Source organism: Symsagittifera roscoffensis, chromosome 3, assembly GCF_963678635.1.
Source record: "Symsagittifera roscoffensis chromosome 3, txSymRosc1.1, whole genome shotgun sequence".
NCBI classification, from domain to species: domain Eukaryota; kingdom Metazoa; phylum Xenacoelomorpha; order Acoela; family Convolutidae; genus Symsagittifera; species Symsagittifera roscoffensis.
Window position 1 is genome coordinate 80,311,668 of NC_087064.1, and position 16,324 is coordinate 80,327,991.

At 45.8% G+C, this 16,324-nt stretch overlaps 1 protein-coding gene across 3 annotated transcripts in view; it reads left to right on the top strand.

Annotated features, from left to right (window-relative positions):
- LOC134841257 (metal cation symporter ZIP14-like) overlaps positions 1 to 16,324 on the top strand; it is a 379,452-nt gene that overhangs the window by 343,829 nt on the left and 19,299 nt on the right. The window lies entirely within an intron of this gene.

Below are 16,324 nucleotides of genomic sequence, written 5' to 3' on the forward strand. Positions count from 1 at the left end.
TGACCAGGTGGTGTCGTCAGCTGCCTAAATATCTTCACGTGTTGTCCAATCGGCGCTCTCGCCGTCAGGAATCTTCCTGGTCTCTCTTCACGATTCCCCTCATCATGGTTCAATCTCACATCTTGCAACGGTCTCGCATTCACTGGTCCCATCGTGTTGTTAGAGGGCAGTCCCTCCAAATCAGCAAATCTCAAGGCCGTCGTGGAGCTGAAATTCATGCTAGCGGCTATCAACCAGTCTACGCCGGTTATCGAGTACAATTTGCTGACGGATAGCATCGCTCCATTCAACATCCTCCTTGCATCTTCGATGAAGCTTACTCTCTGCAGGTCCAGCTTCATTAGTTCGTCTTTGTATATATGCCAAGGAGACGGTATGGACCTCGACCACAACAATGAGCCTCTGCTCGGTCTTTCCTCTCGACTGGTACTCGTCGTCTCCGATCTAGTGTCCGATCTAGATGTGCCTGCTACTTCTTCGATTGGTTGGTTGACAGGTCCTATCCTTCTCCTAGGATGAATTTTTCTCCTCATCGGTGCTTCTCCCAACCGATCCTGCACGTCTGTTCTTCGACCTGGTTCGCTGGAGCTTTGTTGCCGGTAATTCGTGACGGCTGGGACCGTACCCAAGCGTGTCTCCAGGCTAGGAGGCACAAAGGTGGTAATCACCGCATCACTCACCGTTCCCTCTTCCTTCAGCACTCCTGTGTCAAAGAGTTCTGCTTCCAGCTCCTCCAACCGTTCTTGGAAGACTCGATTCAACCAAGCTTGTCCTTCGATACTGTCGAAGTGGATGCCATCCGTGGTCAGTCTGGCCTGATCCATGGCTCTCAACTCATGTTCGATGTCCATGAGGATCATTCTTCCGGCATTTCGACTTGCTAGGTTCCTCAAGATGTTGTTCCATCTTACGACTCCCTCGTTGTGCCTTCTTCCTGAGGCTGTCAGGCTTCTCGTATTCATTGGCACAGTGCAAACGGTCAGTACCGCGCAATTGAATTTCTGCCAGAGGGTAGTAAACAAACACACCATCATTGACTCCCACAGTGCTTCCTGCTCGTCTGATCCTCTGGAGATGTCATTCGTTCCAACTAAGATCATCACATTGGGAATCTTCCCTGGATTCATCAGTTCCACCATCCGATATAATTGGGCTATCGTCGCGCCTCCAAAGGCCATCACCGTGGTGACCCACGAGGTCCTCAAATTCGACAGCACTCTGACTAAACTGTCTCCCAATATCAAGTGAGATGTCCCGAGTGGTGGTTGCTGCAGGTTCACAGCCGGGCTCCAGGTAGCTCGATTGAAGCAGGCCCTCGGATCTGTCTCCGGAACTCCCGTGAAATTATACTTCAATTGATTATTTTTCTGCACATCTATTATACGAGACACTTTCTTCGCTGGCATCTTTCGTACTTTCCTCTCTGGGATTCTCGAGCTCCCCATGAGTGGTGTCACGTTACTTATCCCTTGTCTGATCACGGTCTGGGAGAGTTGTACTCTGCCCGTATCGTCAATCGTTCCATAGGGTGCAGTCACCCCGGAACCTGGCGCATTCTTGTTAGCGACCAGTCGTCCAGCTGTCTCTATCAGCCTCCTCACTGTCTGTTCTACGACGGGATCACCCAAGGTGTCACTAGGATCCGGGATTGTTACTCGATTCGTCTCTGCCTCTGCTGGAAGCCGTGTCTCCGTTGTTTGACTCATTTCTCGAGGTGTCAAGAGCTCGATCGGGGACTGCCCACGAGGAATATCCCTTGCATGTATCACTTTCTCTACGGCCGTTGTCAACGCCACCTGCTCCGATCGCTCTTTGTATTCCTGCCTTAAGCGTTCGATCTCTTGACCCTGCTTTTTGTTGCAGTCTTCAAACAATTTTCTCCACATGTCCCGATCTTCCTCCCTCTGGAGCATGCTTCTGGTCATATCGTCCAGCTCCTTCTTCGTACTTCTCAGCTGATCGTTCATCTCATCCAGATCTTGTATGGTTTGGCTCGTCTGAACCTTCTGTGTTACTTTCGCCCTTTTTGGTGGCACAGCTGCTCTCAGTGGTGAACCAGACGAGGTCGCCTCGCTGTTCATCTCCTGATGCATTCTCGTCAGCCCAGGTTTAGGCTTAGAGGGCATTGGCCTCTCACCTGGTTGGTATGTCCTAGAACTTCCCAATCCAGGCTCATTCGCCAAGTCACTCCCTGAGAGAGCCCCGTTTCTCCACCTCATCACTCTCATGTTTGGGCGGTCTAGTACTCCTCTTTCTCCATATGCTGCCATCAACAGGACTTCCGTGGGGCGGTCCCCACGGTTGTCGTGCCCCAAGATGTTGATCAGGGCGGTCAGCAACATGACCACCTCTGGGTCCTCCAGAGCGAAGTCTCGTTCGATCAGCCGACGATAGATCGCATCTACCATCGGTCCTACATATGCCTCTGCCAGGTCCATCAATTCATCCAGGTTGAATTTGTCCATTCTATTCTTTTCAAGTTTGATTTGATTCGATTCTTTGACTCAAGTGAGTAATTTAAATGATCAATCAGGATCTAGAAAAGAAATCACGAATATCACACTTATCTGTTTCACCTTAACATATATCGTTAAAATTTGCTTAAAAACAGTTCAGATAAAAAGATATTTATCCTAAAATTTATTAAAATCAATTGGTTTCTAAAATTTTGGAATTCGACCTAAGATTGGACAGTCCAAACTTTGGATCTATTCCCAAGATCGTCATTTAGTTGTTCATGGTCACTAACCCCTACTTACCCATGATCTTAATAACCTAACACATAACATAACATAACACACATATCACATATTACCCACAACTTAATCTTTGGCCTAACACTCTCTCGCACATCACTCAGCCTATACTTAAGTAATAATTTTTGTGTAGATATACTTGTATGTTCGTATCAGAGAATATCACGTGTACAAGCGCGTACAATTCCCGAGGATGCAGTCTTCCTCTGTTTGGATCGTACACTGGAAGCGAGAGCTCCTTCACGTCCATTTCCACAAGGAAGTCCCTCAGCCTCGTCAAAGACAAGACTAGGTTTTCTGGGTCCACGTGCTGCTTCTCTGTCGCCCTCGTTACCAAGAAGCATAAGTATTTTCCCGGTATCTGCGACACCGCCGGAGGTAAGGCTGCTACGCCCCCTATCCCTGGTCTTTGCTTCCAAAGGACTTCCACGTTTTTGTATTCCCTCTTAAAATCTGCCGCTAACGCTGTCCTAAAACTCATGTCTGCGGTGATTGCTATCGCACATGTTCTGTTTGTGAGTATGAAATCACTGTCTGTTAGTATTATGTTATTAGAATACTCGTTTGGTAAATTAAAATATGACTCAACTACCCTGCCTATGTCAGGTTTCTTAGGTTCTTCGCCTGTTTCTGCTTCTAACTCTCCTGTTTCTCTTGCTATTCTCAATTTTTTTATTATCAGGTTTTCAGTGTGGGTAAGTCCTACCCCCACTCCCCGGACAAAAATATCCATCGGCGTCCCCGTCGATCGCATACCGGATATCAAGTCAAGGTTAGAAGCTGGAATGAGAAGTTGTCCTTCCTGGGCAGCCCAGGAAGGATCATCTCGTTCGGTCTTAATGTATTTCGCGCTTTCACGATCTACGTCTTGAATCGTAACGCTGGTCTCTTTAGGGTCTGATGTCATTTCGTTCAGCCACTCTAAGACACGCAGGCTCGTCAGGTCTTGTTCATATGACTGCTGTTGCTCATCGTCGAATTCTACCTCGGGTTTCGACCAGTCGTCAACCCACTCATCGTTGTGATCATCGACTATGTCAATGTCTTGTGACACAGTCATTTCCTCTAAACCCACTACTTCCTCCACTATTTTCTTTAGATCTATCCTATCCACTACAAAGTCGTCACCGTAAGGATTGTATTTCTTTCTTGGTCTCGTCCCGTCCTTCTGACGAGTCTGCATCGTGAACGGAAGATCTGGTTCCAAGTTCTTGGGAACCTCTGTCTGTTCGGGATCCTGCCAATCTTCCTCTGCGTAGGGTAAGGTTTCATCGTCCGCTTCGATCTGTTCGTTTGGATCCAGGTCCAATGGTGTATCCGTACCTTCCTCTACGACTTCGTTTCCATCGTTCTTCTCCCTGGTGCCCTTTTCATTGACCTCACAAGCAGGATCCATCATTAGATAATCCCCTTCTTCCATGTCTGCAGGTATACACCAGTCTTCTGTCGATGGATTGTGTGGCTTGATGTTCTCGTAGTGGGCGGCTCGGCCAGTACTCAGTCTATAAAAGCGTCCCTCCTGGTGCACCTCCGTAATCATGAAGGGTCCCCTCCATTTTTTTAGAAGTTTCTTTGTCCCTTTCGGTGGTATAACGTTCTGAAATACCCATACGTAGTCTCCCACCGAGTAAGCTTTTGCGCCAGCTGCTTTCTTGTCGAATCTTTTCCTTTGCCTTGCCTGTGCTTGCTGAGTATTTCGTCTGCACAGATCGTTCAACTCCTGTTGACGTCTGATCACATCCCTTACGTAAACCTGTGGAGATGTTTTCTTTCCCTCATACTCTGGGTAGAAGAATGTCAAGGGTAAAGACTTCTCGTGTCCCGTCAGCATCATGTGTGGACTGACTCCAGTGGTGGAGTGTTGCGTGCTATTATAAGCTCCCATCACCTGTGGAAGGTATCTGTCCCAATCGGTCATGTACCTGGAACAATATACCCTCAGCATCGACACTAACGTCCTATTCTGTCTTTCCACTAGGCCATTCGTTTGAGGGTGGTGTCGTGGAGTGAGCCTGAGCGACCTGTGAGCGTCTCATAAGCTCTTTCGTAAGCTCTCCTACGAAAGCTGTTCCATTATCCGATTGAAATGTCATCGGAAACCATGTCTTGCTATCCACGTATTGATCAGGTGGTCGCATGTCTCTTCCGCCGAGGCAGTTATGCAGGGCACGGCCTCTGCATACTTCGTGAAGTTATCTATCATGACCAAGACTTGGTTATAATCGCTGTCTGTCATGCATATCTTTTGGTGATCTATCTGCACCACCTCGTTGAATTCAGACGACTCAATCGATTGTAAAGGAAATCGTAATTTCCTTGGATCCTTGACCTGTTGGCATGACAGGCACGCTGTTACCCATTTCTCACATGCCTTTTTCATTCCAGGCCACTCAAAGCGCTTCAGGATCCTCTGATACACTTTGTCGATCCCTTGATGGCCCATCTGATCATGCGACCTGAATAATAGTTCTGTCTGATAGAGTTGCGGCAACACTATCGCGTTATATTTGTATAAGACCTTGTCTTCTTCTCTTCTTGTGCAAGCCACGATCCCTTCCTTGTTCAGATATAATCTCCCCTCCTTCTGCATGAAGTATTGTCTCAGGATCCTATAGCTGTCTTCTTCCAGGTCACCTTTGTCAGGTGCACCGTTTTCTATCCACCTTTTTAGGTTGCTTGTCATGCGATCATTTCTCTGCGCCCTTAGAAGGTCCGAGAGTCTGTATCTCGCCTTCAAGTACGTCTTCATGACCCTCATCTGACTATTCAGCTCGTTGGGCTGATGTGTGTCTTCTTCCATCTTAACGCACCAAATCTTCGCCAACGGTTGTGTTTCTTGCTGAAACGGTTGAAGATCAGTCCTGACTGCCTCTTTCTGCGGCAACAGGCTTATCGAGCGTTTCGATACCGCTATCGTTTCTAAGTCATCCACTGCGTTGTCAAAGACTCTTTCGCTTGGTATTAGGTAGCGATCACTGTCAGGATCCTGGTACACCTCTCTGTCCAGGTCCCTTGCCCGAGTTTCCACTAGTAGCGTTTGTATCGCTAGTTCTGACAGTTCGGATCCCGAACTCGAGTTCCTGTCTGAATAGGTGTCCATTCTTGAGTTTCGGGAATCGTCATCCATCGAAGAGGTTGTGCTGGAGACTGCGCTCTCCTCCAGATCATGTCTGTGCTTTCTTCGCATCCATCTGAACTCCCCGGACAAAACCTTGTTCTCTAGATCCTGTTTCTTATCAGGAATTTTCTCGTTTATCTCAGACTCCCCGGACAAATTTCCTTGTCCCGGGTGTTGATCTTGTGATCGCTGGTTCTTTTCATCATCCGTCTCCCCGGACAAATGGTCCTGCAGCAGATTTTGTTCTACCTCTTCACCCTCTTTATCCCGGTCCACAAAGGTGACGGTTTTCTTTCGCTTGCTGCTATCCTGTTCTTTCTGTCCGTAAGAGGTATTTGTTAAAATCTCTTGGGGTATTGAGGACACTAGTTGCTGAACTATTGTCCTGCAATCCCTTTCGTTCTCTTCGTGCTGTCGTCTGGACGGCATGATCTTCACCTTCTCACTGACTGTTAGCGATGCCACTGCTGCTGTCCACTCGGGGTCATCTCTGGTCACTTCTCTTTCTAACAATCCACCCAGCATCCGCATCACTTGTGGTGTGACTTGCACCGTTTTATCCAATAATGAGAGGCTGTTTATATTCATGCGAGAGAATTCTTGCTGGACCAGGTTCGAGCGCAGCAACAAATCCAAGGGGAGCGGGTCCTCCTTGGACAGGATCTTTATCTCGGCTGCTTTCTCTACAGGTAGCTCAGGGTGCCCTGGAATTGGATGTCCAGACTTATCCAACCATCTCGTCAAGGGAAGCGCTTCATAAGTTTCTTTGTCCAGAAACGAGAATCCCTCCTTTATTTCCGCCTGATTGGCCTGTTTCTGCTCCAATCTTTCATAGAACTCAGTTTTCTTGCTGAGGCTGTCAGCATTCTGGTGTTTATCACGCATCCTATGTTCGATTATCATATGGTAGCCATCCAATCTTACTATCCATCTACCAATATAACTCTGATCCATCGAGTAGGTTTTCAACCAGGATAACGCTCTGTTGTCCACGCGTAACTTGAAGGGAGCGCTCCCCAAGTATGCACGGTACTTTTCCACGAAGGTGACTACTGCAAACATTTCTGCTTTCGGTGCGCCATATTTCATCTCTGTGTCACTCAAGACCTTGCTGCCGTATGCAATGGGACGGAGAACCGTTCTTCCGTTCCATTCTTGCTCTTGATGCAAGATTCCTGAGATGGCCACCACCGATGCGTCTGTGTCGAGAACATACATGCCCTTTTCTGTAGGCATGCCCAGCACTGGCGCTTCGCACAGTTCCCGCTTTATGTTCTCGAAAGCAACCTGTGCCTCATCGTTCCATTCGAACTTTTTCCCTTTGTTGCGCATCAGCTTCTGCATCGGGTACACCTTGTCCGCATATCCTTTAATGAATTCACGGTAATAATTGGCAAACCCCAGGAAGCTCATTAGCTGTGTGTCCGTCCTCGGAGCCTTCCATGTCAGCACAGCCTCTACTGCTTCCGGATCTGGCCTCACACCATGCCTGTCCACCATTCTTCCCAGGTACTTGATCGAATCCCTAAGGATTTCACATTTCGATGGTTTGCATTTCAAGCCTGCTCTTTTCATACATCCGAAGACCTCATCGAGCCGATCAATGTGATCCTCCAGGGTCGGTGTCGCTATGACTACGTCATCCACGTAGCACATCAAGAGATTCCCGTACTTTTTGGTCACTCCTGTCAAAGCCTGAGCCATCAGCCTTTGAAAAGTTGCTGTTGCATTGCACAAGCCGAAGGGCATCCTCTTCCACTGGTACAACCCCAATTCGCACGCGAATCCGGTTTTCTCTCTGTCCTTCTTTCGCAGAGGGACCTGCCAGAAGGCAGAGCCTAAGTCCAATGTGGTGAAGAACTTGGCATCACCAAGTTTAGATGGGCTCTCGTCTATTCGCGGTATCGGGTACGCATCTTTTATTGTTAGCGCGTTCAAGTAACGAAAGTCGCAACAAAATCTAAGCTGCCCCCCTTTCCTTTTCGCCATTACTACCCCGCAAGCCCATGGCGATTTCGAGGGTTCTATCATGTCGTATTCAAGCAACATTTCTATTTCCGCTCGGCACGCTTCCGATTTGTGTGTTGTCGTTCGTCTCGCGCCCTCTCTGTGCGGAACGGCACCTACTTCCAGCTCAATTTCGTGTTCTACGAAGTTACAGCAACCGATGTCCGCTTTATGTTTCGAAAATACATCTGCGTTCCGATATAAAACGTCCCGCAATTTTTCAAAATCTCCCTCACCTATTTTCCCTTTTAAATGTTCTATTTCTGGCAAAACCGGTTTGTCAGAATCTAGTTCATATGACGAGGGGCGTTCCGGAAAATTCGAGCAGCTTGATAAGCCGTCGTCCATTTCGGATTTCATTGAAAACAATTTATGAATAAATTTTAATTCATTAATTCTCTTTAAAATTTTATCTTTATTTGCATGATAAGGACAGTCTTTCACACTATATTTCTTCAAGTTTTGTGTCTCCTCATAGTCGGTCCTCATCGGCAAAGCGTAGCCAAGCTTCTTTCCACGCTGGATTGAAACCGTGGTGTCCAGTGTGTTCAACAACACACTGACACACAGTCCATTTCGCGTTACCGAGAAGCTCCGGCCTAAAATCACCGAACTCTGACTATTTGGATTCGGTACTAAGCAAACCTGTTTACTATCACTCAACGAATTTAAATTTCTCATTCTAAAAATTGCTACTACAGCTTGTCCTGGTTTTAATTTTACTTTTCTATCCAAAAAAACTGGTACATTATTTTCGTCTGTTATTATCCTATTAATTGGTCTCTTAACATACTTTCGGTCCGGGTTTCTAATCCGTATCAGACCGTTGTTCAAGTCAATCATCACGTCAAAATTCCTGACAAAATCTCTGCCCAAGATGAATTGGTCGGCATCGTCCAGATTCTCTACCACCAGGAAGCTCATCCAAAGATCCCGTCCTCCCATGTGGAGGACCGTTATTGGTGTTCTTCCGGCTACGTAGATAGCTCCTCGATTGGCTGCGGCCAGTCGGAGATTCGTTGGAATTAGATCTTCCCGCGTGAAGCCCATTCTTTCCCAAGTTTTTATCGGCATCACACTCACTACCGCTCCTGTGTCCAGAAGCCCTGTGACTCCGATTTTTGTTCCGTTGGTGTCGAGCAGATGTGCTGTCACATCTGCTTCATATCCAATGTGTACTGCGTCTTGTTCCATCATGGCGTCATGGCCTATCCTGCGGACCTTGAGTTCCTCTTCTCCCAAATAGATCTGCCCCATTTGGTCATCATCTGTTGTTACATAAGTCCTGGTGTAGATACTGATTCCATCCACGTTCAGCATTACTTGATACGGCCCATAGACCTCTAGGTAGCGTCCATGAAGTTTCTTCATGCGAGGGCCACCCGTCGTTAGTAGTGCTCGCACAGCTCTCGACTCGGTGCGTGGCTCCACCTGTCTCAGATAATCTGCATATGTGTCCAAATGCATCAAAGTGAACTCTGACGGTTCACTCAGATTTCGTATTACCTGGTACCCAGCCACTGAGATTATCGACTGTATCTTATTTCCCTGCGGTACCATGCCGAACCTCTTACCGGAGATCACTTTAAGTTTCATGTCTAAACTGCTTGGTGTTTTCGTCTCTTCGAACTCCGTTGCTTCGAAGTTGTTCAATTGCTCCTGAAGCTTTTCATTTTCCAGTTCAAGTTTCACTTTTTGTTCGATCTCTTTCGTCACCAATTCCTGTTGTACTCTATTTAGAGCATCCCTTGCGGCTGCCTTATAATCGATCTTGAAGTCCTCAGCCGCAGTTGCCGGTTCCGGCTCACGTGTCTCCCCTGCTACCGCTTGCATTTTCTTTGCCGCCAGCTCTTGAGGTTTATCCTTTCTGCGTGCCTCCGCTTCACTCAAAAGTCGAGCCTTGCTGGCTTTCACTCCTGACAAAGCTTCTTCATGTCTTGGATGCTTGATGTCTGCCACTGCATCCCAGAATTGCGGACAATCTGATTTAAAATGACCTTCCAAGTTGCAAAAGAAACATCTCGGGCCGAATTTCGCAATTACTCCTCTCATGAAATCCTCATGGTCCAACTCTGACGCATCTTCGTCCTCGAGGCTAAAGCCTGTTGCTTTCATGCCTTGTTTGTAAGCTGGGCATGCTGACACATGATGGTCTGTTGAACTGCAATTAGCACAAGAACGTCTCTTGTCCATATCATCCCTCGGTTTGTACCAATTGTTCCCTTGGTTTTCTGGTCCGTTGTTAAAATTTCCATAATTGCTCTTGTAATATCCAGATCTCGAAGGAGATTTCAACAAAAGATACTATTTTGATTTGAGCCTCAACTCCTCCGGTGTTGGCGCATTAGTTGATAGTGGTGTGTAATGCGTTGCTAGCATCGTACGAAGTTCATCATTCTTCACACCATCAATAAATTTCGAGGCTACGGCCAAGTTCATTCTTCGGTTTGACTCGTCCGGTTGGCTGCGTCTCCTCAGCAATTCCAAATCATCGAGAAACTTGTCTATCGTTTCATCTTCTCGTTGCCTCCGTTTCTCGAAGCGCATCATCGCCTGGTGCCCCTGCACCCCTGATCCAAAACGGTTTAACAAGATTTCGAAGATTTTCTCAGCAGTGTCACGTTGATATTGCTTCTTGGCCATGACACAGTTCAGGGCTGTCCCTTCCAAGTTGCTGGTGAGCGCACCGCAATCCTGTCTCTCCGACAAGTCCTCTTCCTCAAAATGCAACTTCATTACCTCTATCCAGGTATCAATACAGCCATCAGATTCGTCTTTGTAGCATCTTGGTTTCTTAAAGACTCTTCTGGACTTCTCACTGCGTTCATTGGTTCTAGATAACCTCGTCAGGAATGTCTCCAAAGACCTGTTCAGGGGTTCAAATGCTGTGGCCATTGCCGTAGCATCCCTTGAGTGTCCCGCTTGAGTGTCCTCACACCTCGTCGAAGGCTCTGTGTTCGGTGCTTCCCTGCAATCCGAACCACCATGAGTGTTTCCCGCTTGGCCCACATGACTCCTCCTTGGGCTTGCATGCCCCCTGTTGCCGGAATCACTTCTCCCAGTCGCATATGTGCTTTGCGTTGGTCGTTCGTTAGAGGTTTGTCTGTTCCCCGTTGAACTTGCTCTACTGTTCGGGCCCCATGCTGTATTACCCCTTGTGGCATAGCCTGATGAACTGCCCCTGCCTCTAGTGGATCCATACGTCTTCCTCCTTTGATGTTCATTGAAGTTCACCCTCGGTTCCCTGCTGGGACCTCCCGAGTTCGGCTCTCCTTCTTTTGGTCCACTCTTGCTGCTTAGTAGCCCGTCCAACCTATCCATGATAGCCTGAGTTCGCCTCTCCATCATCGCGTCTATCTTTGTGTCAAGAGTCCCAAGATACTGCTCTTGCTGAATTCTTAACTTCTCCATGTCGGCTCTTAAGCGTAACTCCCTCTGTTCCGCCTCTCTTGTCATTCGCGACAAGTTCCTCGTCATATGTTCGTCCGTTCTTTTTTTCAAGCGTTTTTCGCTTCTGCCAACTTCTTGTCTGTTGCGGTTTATTTCTTCCCGCAGACTTTCTCTTTCAATGTGAACTGCTCTTTCTAGTTCACTCATCCTTATCGACATCTGTTCATTTTGTTCTCCTAAACTGTCCACTATGTTGTTTAAGGCTTCCTCTAGTGCTGCCCCGTTATCCATGAGTGGCGTCACTAGTGGTGGTGTAACCCTGTCGGTCCCAGGTAACTTCGTGCTGGTCGTGATCCGGGCCTTGACTCTCTGCTTCAACGTCTTTTCATTATTTATTTCAGGATCCATTAACGCGCTGCCAAGCCCTCTGGTTCTACTCTCTCCAGGTTGTGGCTCCGAACTTGTCCTAATCGCGAAGTCCTTTGACTGGCCCGGTGTGTTTGCCTCTTTGCTTATCGTTGTCACTACACCAAATTTGTCCATGGTTCCAGTCTCTCTTCCGACGTGTGTCTCACTCTCCTGGATCGAACTATTGAGGCTGACTTGAGATCCAAAGTCCCCTTGCTCCTCTTCATCCTCTTCCTCCTGGGTTTCAACTTCGTTCCCCGCGCCTCCTCCCATGGTGAATGGAAAGATGTTTCCGAAGGTGTTCTTCATTCTTTCTGAGAACGATGATGACGTTGTTTGTTTCCCAGTTCGGCCTGCCATCATAGTGTTGTCTGTCGGAGATCTTCTCGTTGCCGCTACTTCAGTTGAGATGTCGGACAGTTCCGACATCTCTTCCCGATCCAATGTCCCGGTGGAAGTGGCAAAATCATGGCCTTGTTCTACCGGGGTAGATTCAATCGCCAGCCTTCTGCCTCTTCCTTCCAGTCCATTTACTTCCTGGTCATTCATGGTCTGGTCCGTATTGACCTCCACTTCTAACAGTTTTCTTCGCTCTTCTGAGGTCTTCTGACTTCTCGTTTCAACCATTCTGCCTGAAACCGTCCCCCTTTTGTCAGACCGGGATCGCTTGATTCAATCCACAAAAGGATCGTTCATCGTTTTTCTTTGCTTTTCAGGTATGAATTTCCTAGAGCTATTACCTCGTTTTGGTATCCTTGACTTGTCTAGACTCATTCTCTATTTGTCACTTTCCAATGCCTACTCTTTACTCAATTTCTAGAGACCTTATAGTTTTATTAACAATAATAATGACACAACACAATAAATTTCACCAGATTCTATTAAATAGTGACCACGAATCCCTGTATGTTGTCAGAGTACAGTTTGTATAAAATTTATTCACACTAACCGATTATCGGTCCAAAGATTTTGAAATTAGCACAATATGATGTTATCAGTCAATTTAAAAGATAGTGTACTCACTACCCAATCAAGCACAGTTTACGTTGATTTAAAATCAAAAACAAATAATTTATTTTGACACAATATGAATGTATATATAAAAAAAAACGTATGTGTCTTGTACTCTTAGTCGGTCGCAGTACAATAGTCGAACCTGTCTTTTAAAGAAAAAACTTTCCCTGCTCGGTGCCGCACCAAACAGACAAAAGTTTGAAGGCAGTAATTTTCTCAAGTGGGCGTCTATTGCACCCACCGAGTACTGTGTTACCTATCTGCCTTCGGACTGCCCGAGCTAGACCTAATAAAATCCTCAGGGCATTCACTTTTCCCAAAAACGTATTATGTTTCAATCCACACCAATGAATCACGCTCTTTTTAATTTAGACTTAGTGTCGCGAATATCCGAGTTCGGACCTGTTTTGTATTAGTCTGGTTCTTATTGAAAGGCAAGTTACCAGTGCAGTAACTGATACCTAGCCTGTGTGCTAATAACCTAATACCTCTCACTTTTTAGTCTTTCTTTCGTCTACCTAAGTCCTTAATAAAATAATACCCCTCCGGATTGGCACAAATAGGACCCTTCCGGATTGATAGAATCTAGACCCCTCCGGATTTGGACCCCTCTGAGTTGGTTAATAGAAGACCCCTCCGGATTTGGACCCCTCCGAATTAGCAACTATAAGACCCCTCCGGATTCGGACCCCTCCGGATTCGGACCCCTCCTAACTTGAAAATGTTTGACCCCTCCGGATTGGGAGCCCTCCGGTTTTGTAAAAGTAGCTTTTCGGAGATTTCCTTTTTTCAACCTATACCCCTCCTGATTGATACGTTCTCCGATGCAATTATGCTCTTTCAATTAACTGGGAAGGGTATGTGCTACCTTCCTAGACCCTTCCGGATTGAAGTTAAGCTTCTTATTTGACAATTCACACCAACGGTGAAGGGTCTTATCGCTGGCCTAACTTCGGCTCGATTAAAATTTTGCTGTGCCTTTAGCCCTCCCTTTTGGTCTAGAATGGCCTACAGTTACTTTATTCAACCGCTATTACCTTTTGGTAGGGGTCTAAGGGTTTTTCAGAAAAATTTATAAAACGTGAAGGGTGTACCCCTCCGGATTTGTGTAATTTGCTAAAAACAATCTCCAAAAATTTTCTCGCTCGCTTTTTCGAGTAATTCTCTTTCCTACTAGTAAGTTCAGCTAATTTCTGATCTAATGGTACCAAGATTGACCGGATTTGTCTAGTTGTCGAAAAGTTATTAGCCAAAACGTCTTTCTTGCAAACTCAAAAAATTTCTCATTTATAGGTTCCACCTAACTTTTTCCGCAAATCTGGTCCTTTCGACCTGAAAATTATTGATCCGAGCTCAGAAGGCCTATACTCTTCTAGTTCAATGCAAAAGACCCGATCTAAAACGCTTTTGTAGAAAAAATTTTGCGAAAAACTATGCTACCTGGACCCCTCCGGATTGATGAATCCACCAAATCAAACACGTTATGTCCGATTTCTCTGCAACCCGGAAGGCTTTCGGGTAGCGGGTTTTAAAACTTGTAGATTCACTAGTGGACGTTGTCCGAACAACTATTTTTACTGTTGTAACTCAAAAATTTCAAAAAATTTTCTAAATTTATATTGTTTCGTTTTCTCAAAAATCACGAAAATTCGGTTTTTGGTTCCAAAATAGTTCCAACCACTTCCGAACTAAACTTAACCGGTTCTATCTATTGTGGTAGTGCAGTTACGATGTAACACACTAACTTAGCGCTTTTTTCCGTTTGAAAAAATATCGATATCTCAAAAATCGCGACTTGTGGGGGGATCAAAATATCGCTATTTTGACCCTAAAAACCGGTCTGTTTTCGTTGTTTTTCACTGAAAAACGATATAAGACTATTAATATAGGCTAAATAAAAAATAATATTAGTAATACTATACCCCTCCGGGCTTCCTTAATATCCGAATTAAGGTGCTTAACTCGGATATTCGCAGTTCGGTGAAGGGTCACTACAGTGCAGCACTGTCGAGCCCCCCACAGATTACTATCTTACTTTTTGTACCAAAAGGGATACAAAACTTGTTAACGATACCCAACAGTCGATTGTTGTTGTCGTTGAGCCCCTTCTTGTTGCTCCTTGTACTGCTTGCCGGATCGGTCTTCACCCAAGACCCTTCCGAATTGAGCGCAAATCAGCTGACCCTTCCGGATTGAGCGCAATTTATCATTAACGTGCTTAAATGCTCAAATAACCCTACAGTACAAGCCTCACAAACGGGCTACAAAACTGATCGTAACGATCCTGACTGATATAATTGCCTGTAACAACAATATATCTATCAACAACAAACGGGGGGGTCGGATCACATCTTGTCTGGGGGGATGATTTCTACTGATTTTTTACTTTTTTTTTTAACTGTTTTTGGTTTTTTCGGTTATTTTTTATGTTTTTTGTTTTTCTTGGGTACTATACTACTTTTTGTTTGGTTTTACTTATATCTTTAAGTGTTTTTGGTCACAAACCACTCAGGGGATGAGGGGTTCGCGATTCCCCCCACCCTTCCTGGTTCGTGAATTTTCGGTCTTAACTAGGTTAAAAAACTATTCACGGTAATCCGGAAGGCTTCCGCGCTCCAAACTACCCTTCCGCCCCGGCGGTTCAGGCCTATTAAGGGCGTTAATGTGAGCATCCGCTCGGCGCGGAGTGCTCGTTAACGGTTCTGCCGGTCATGATGTTAAAAAAGAATAACACCCAGGAGCGCCATAAAAACATGTATGTAACATTCGCCCGGAAGATACATATCGACGGATAACAAAACTAAGTCTTAAGACGACTGGCTAACGTCTAAACAGAGCTTTGCATGCTTTTCACCGTCTCTACCAAGCCAGTACTTTCCGGTGGTCTTTTCCAACATCGGGTCGACAAAAACGTTACTGTTCTCCAGCTTCGACCAGAACGCTCAAATTAACTTAATTACATGCAAATAGTGAGCTCATGGCTGGATCTCAGTATCCCCAGGCCACGAGGTCACTCCTAAAAACAGGGCTACTACTTATTATATTACTATTGTTTTTGTTCAGTAGATAAAAATCATCATCTCCATCGAAGATGGATCAACCCTTTCCCCCAACTCCTAGCACCTCATCCTTGTCAAAACTAATCCAAATATCAGTTAAATTCAAGTCAGGACATGACAGGAAGCTAAAAGTTTACGTGGCAGGATAAAAGTTTCAGTTCCTTTACCCTTCCGAATTGACGAATCCGCTGAATCAAGCTCGTTAATCTTGATTTCCTCCTAATCCGGAAGGCTGGTTTCTTACCCTTCACCGTTGCTCGCAACGGCCTTGCAACTATTGTAGCAGCACAATAGTTGCAACTCGGAACGTCCTCTGTTATTCTGTAGTTCGTTGTCGTTTTTAATCTCGATTTTCGTCCTGTTCGCTATCGCAGATAAAGTTGTTCTTTTTCCTCTTTCTCGTTTTTGCCAAAATGGCCGTTTCTGACGTTTCTCAGAAATATGGCGTCATAATTCGAAATTTTGAAATTTAAAAATACTAGAATATTCCAGCCCTCACCGTCTGGCTAATCGTTCCAATAACGTCCTTAATTCTTAATAACCACCAATCCGGAAGGCTTACTGCTAAAAAT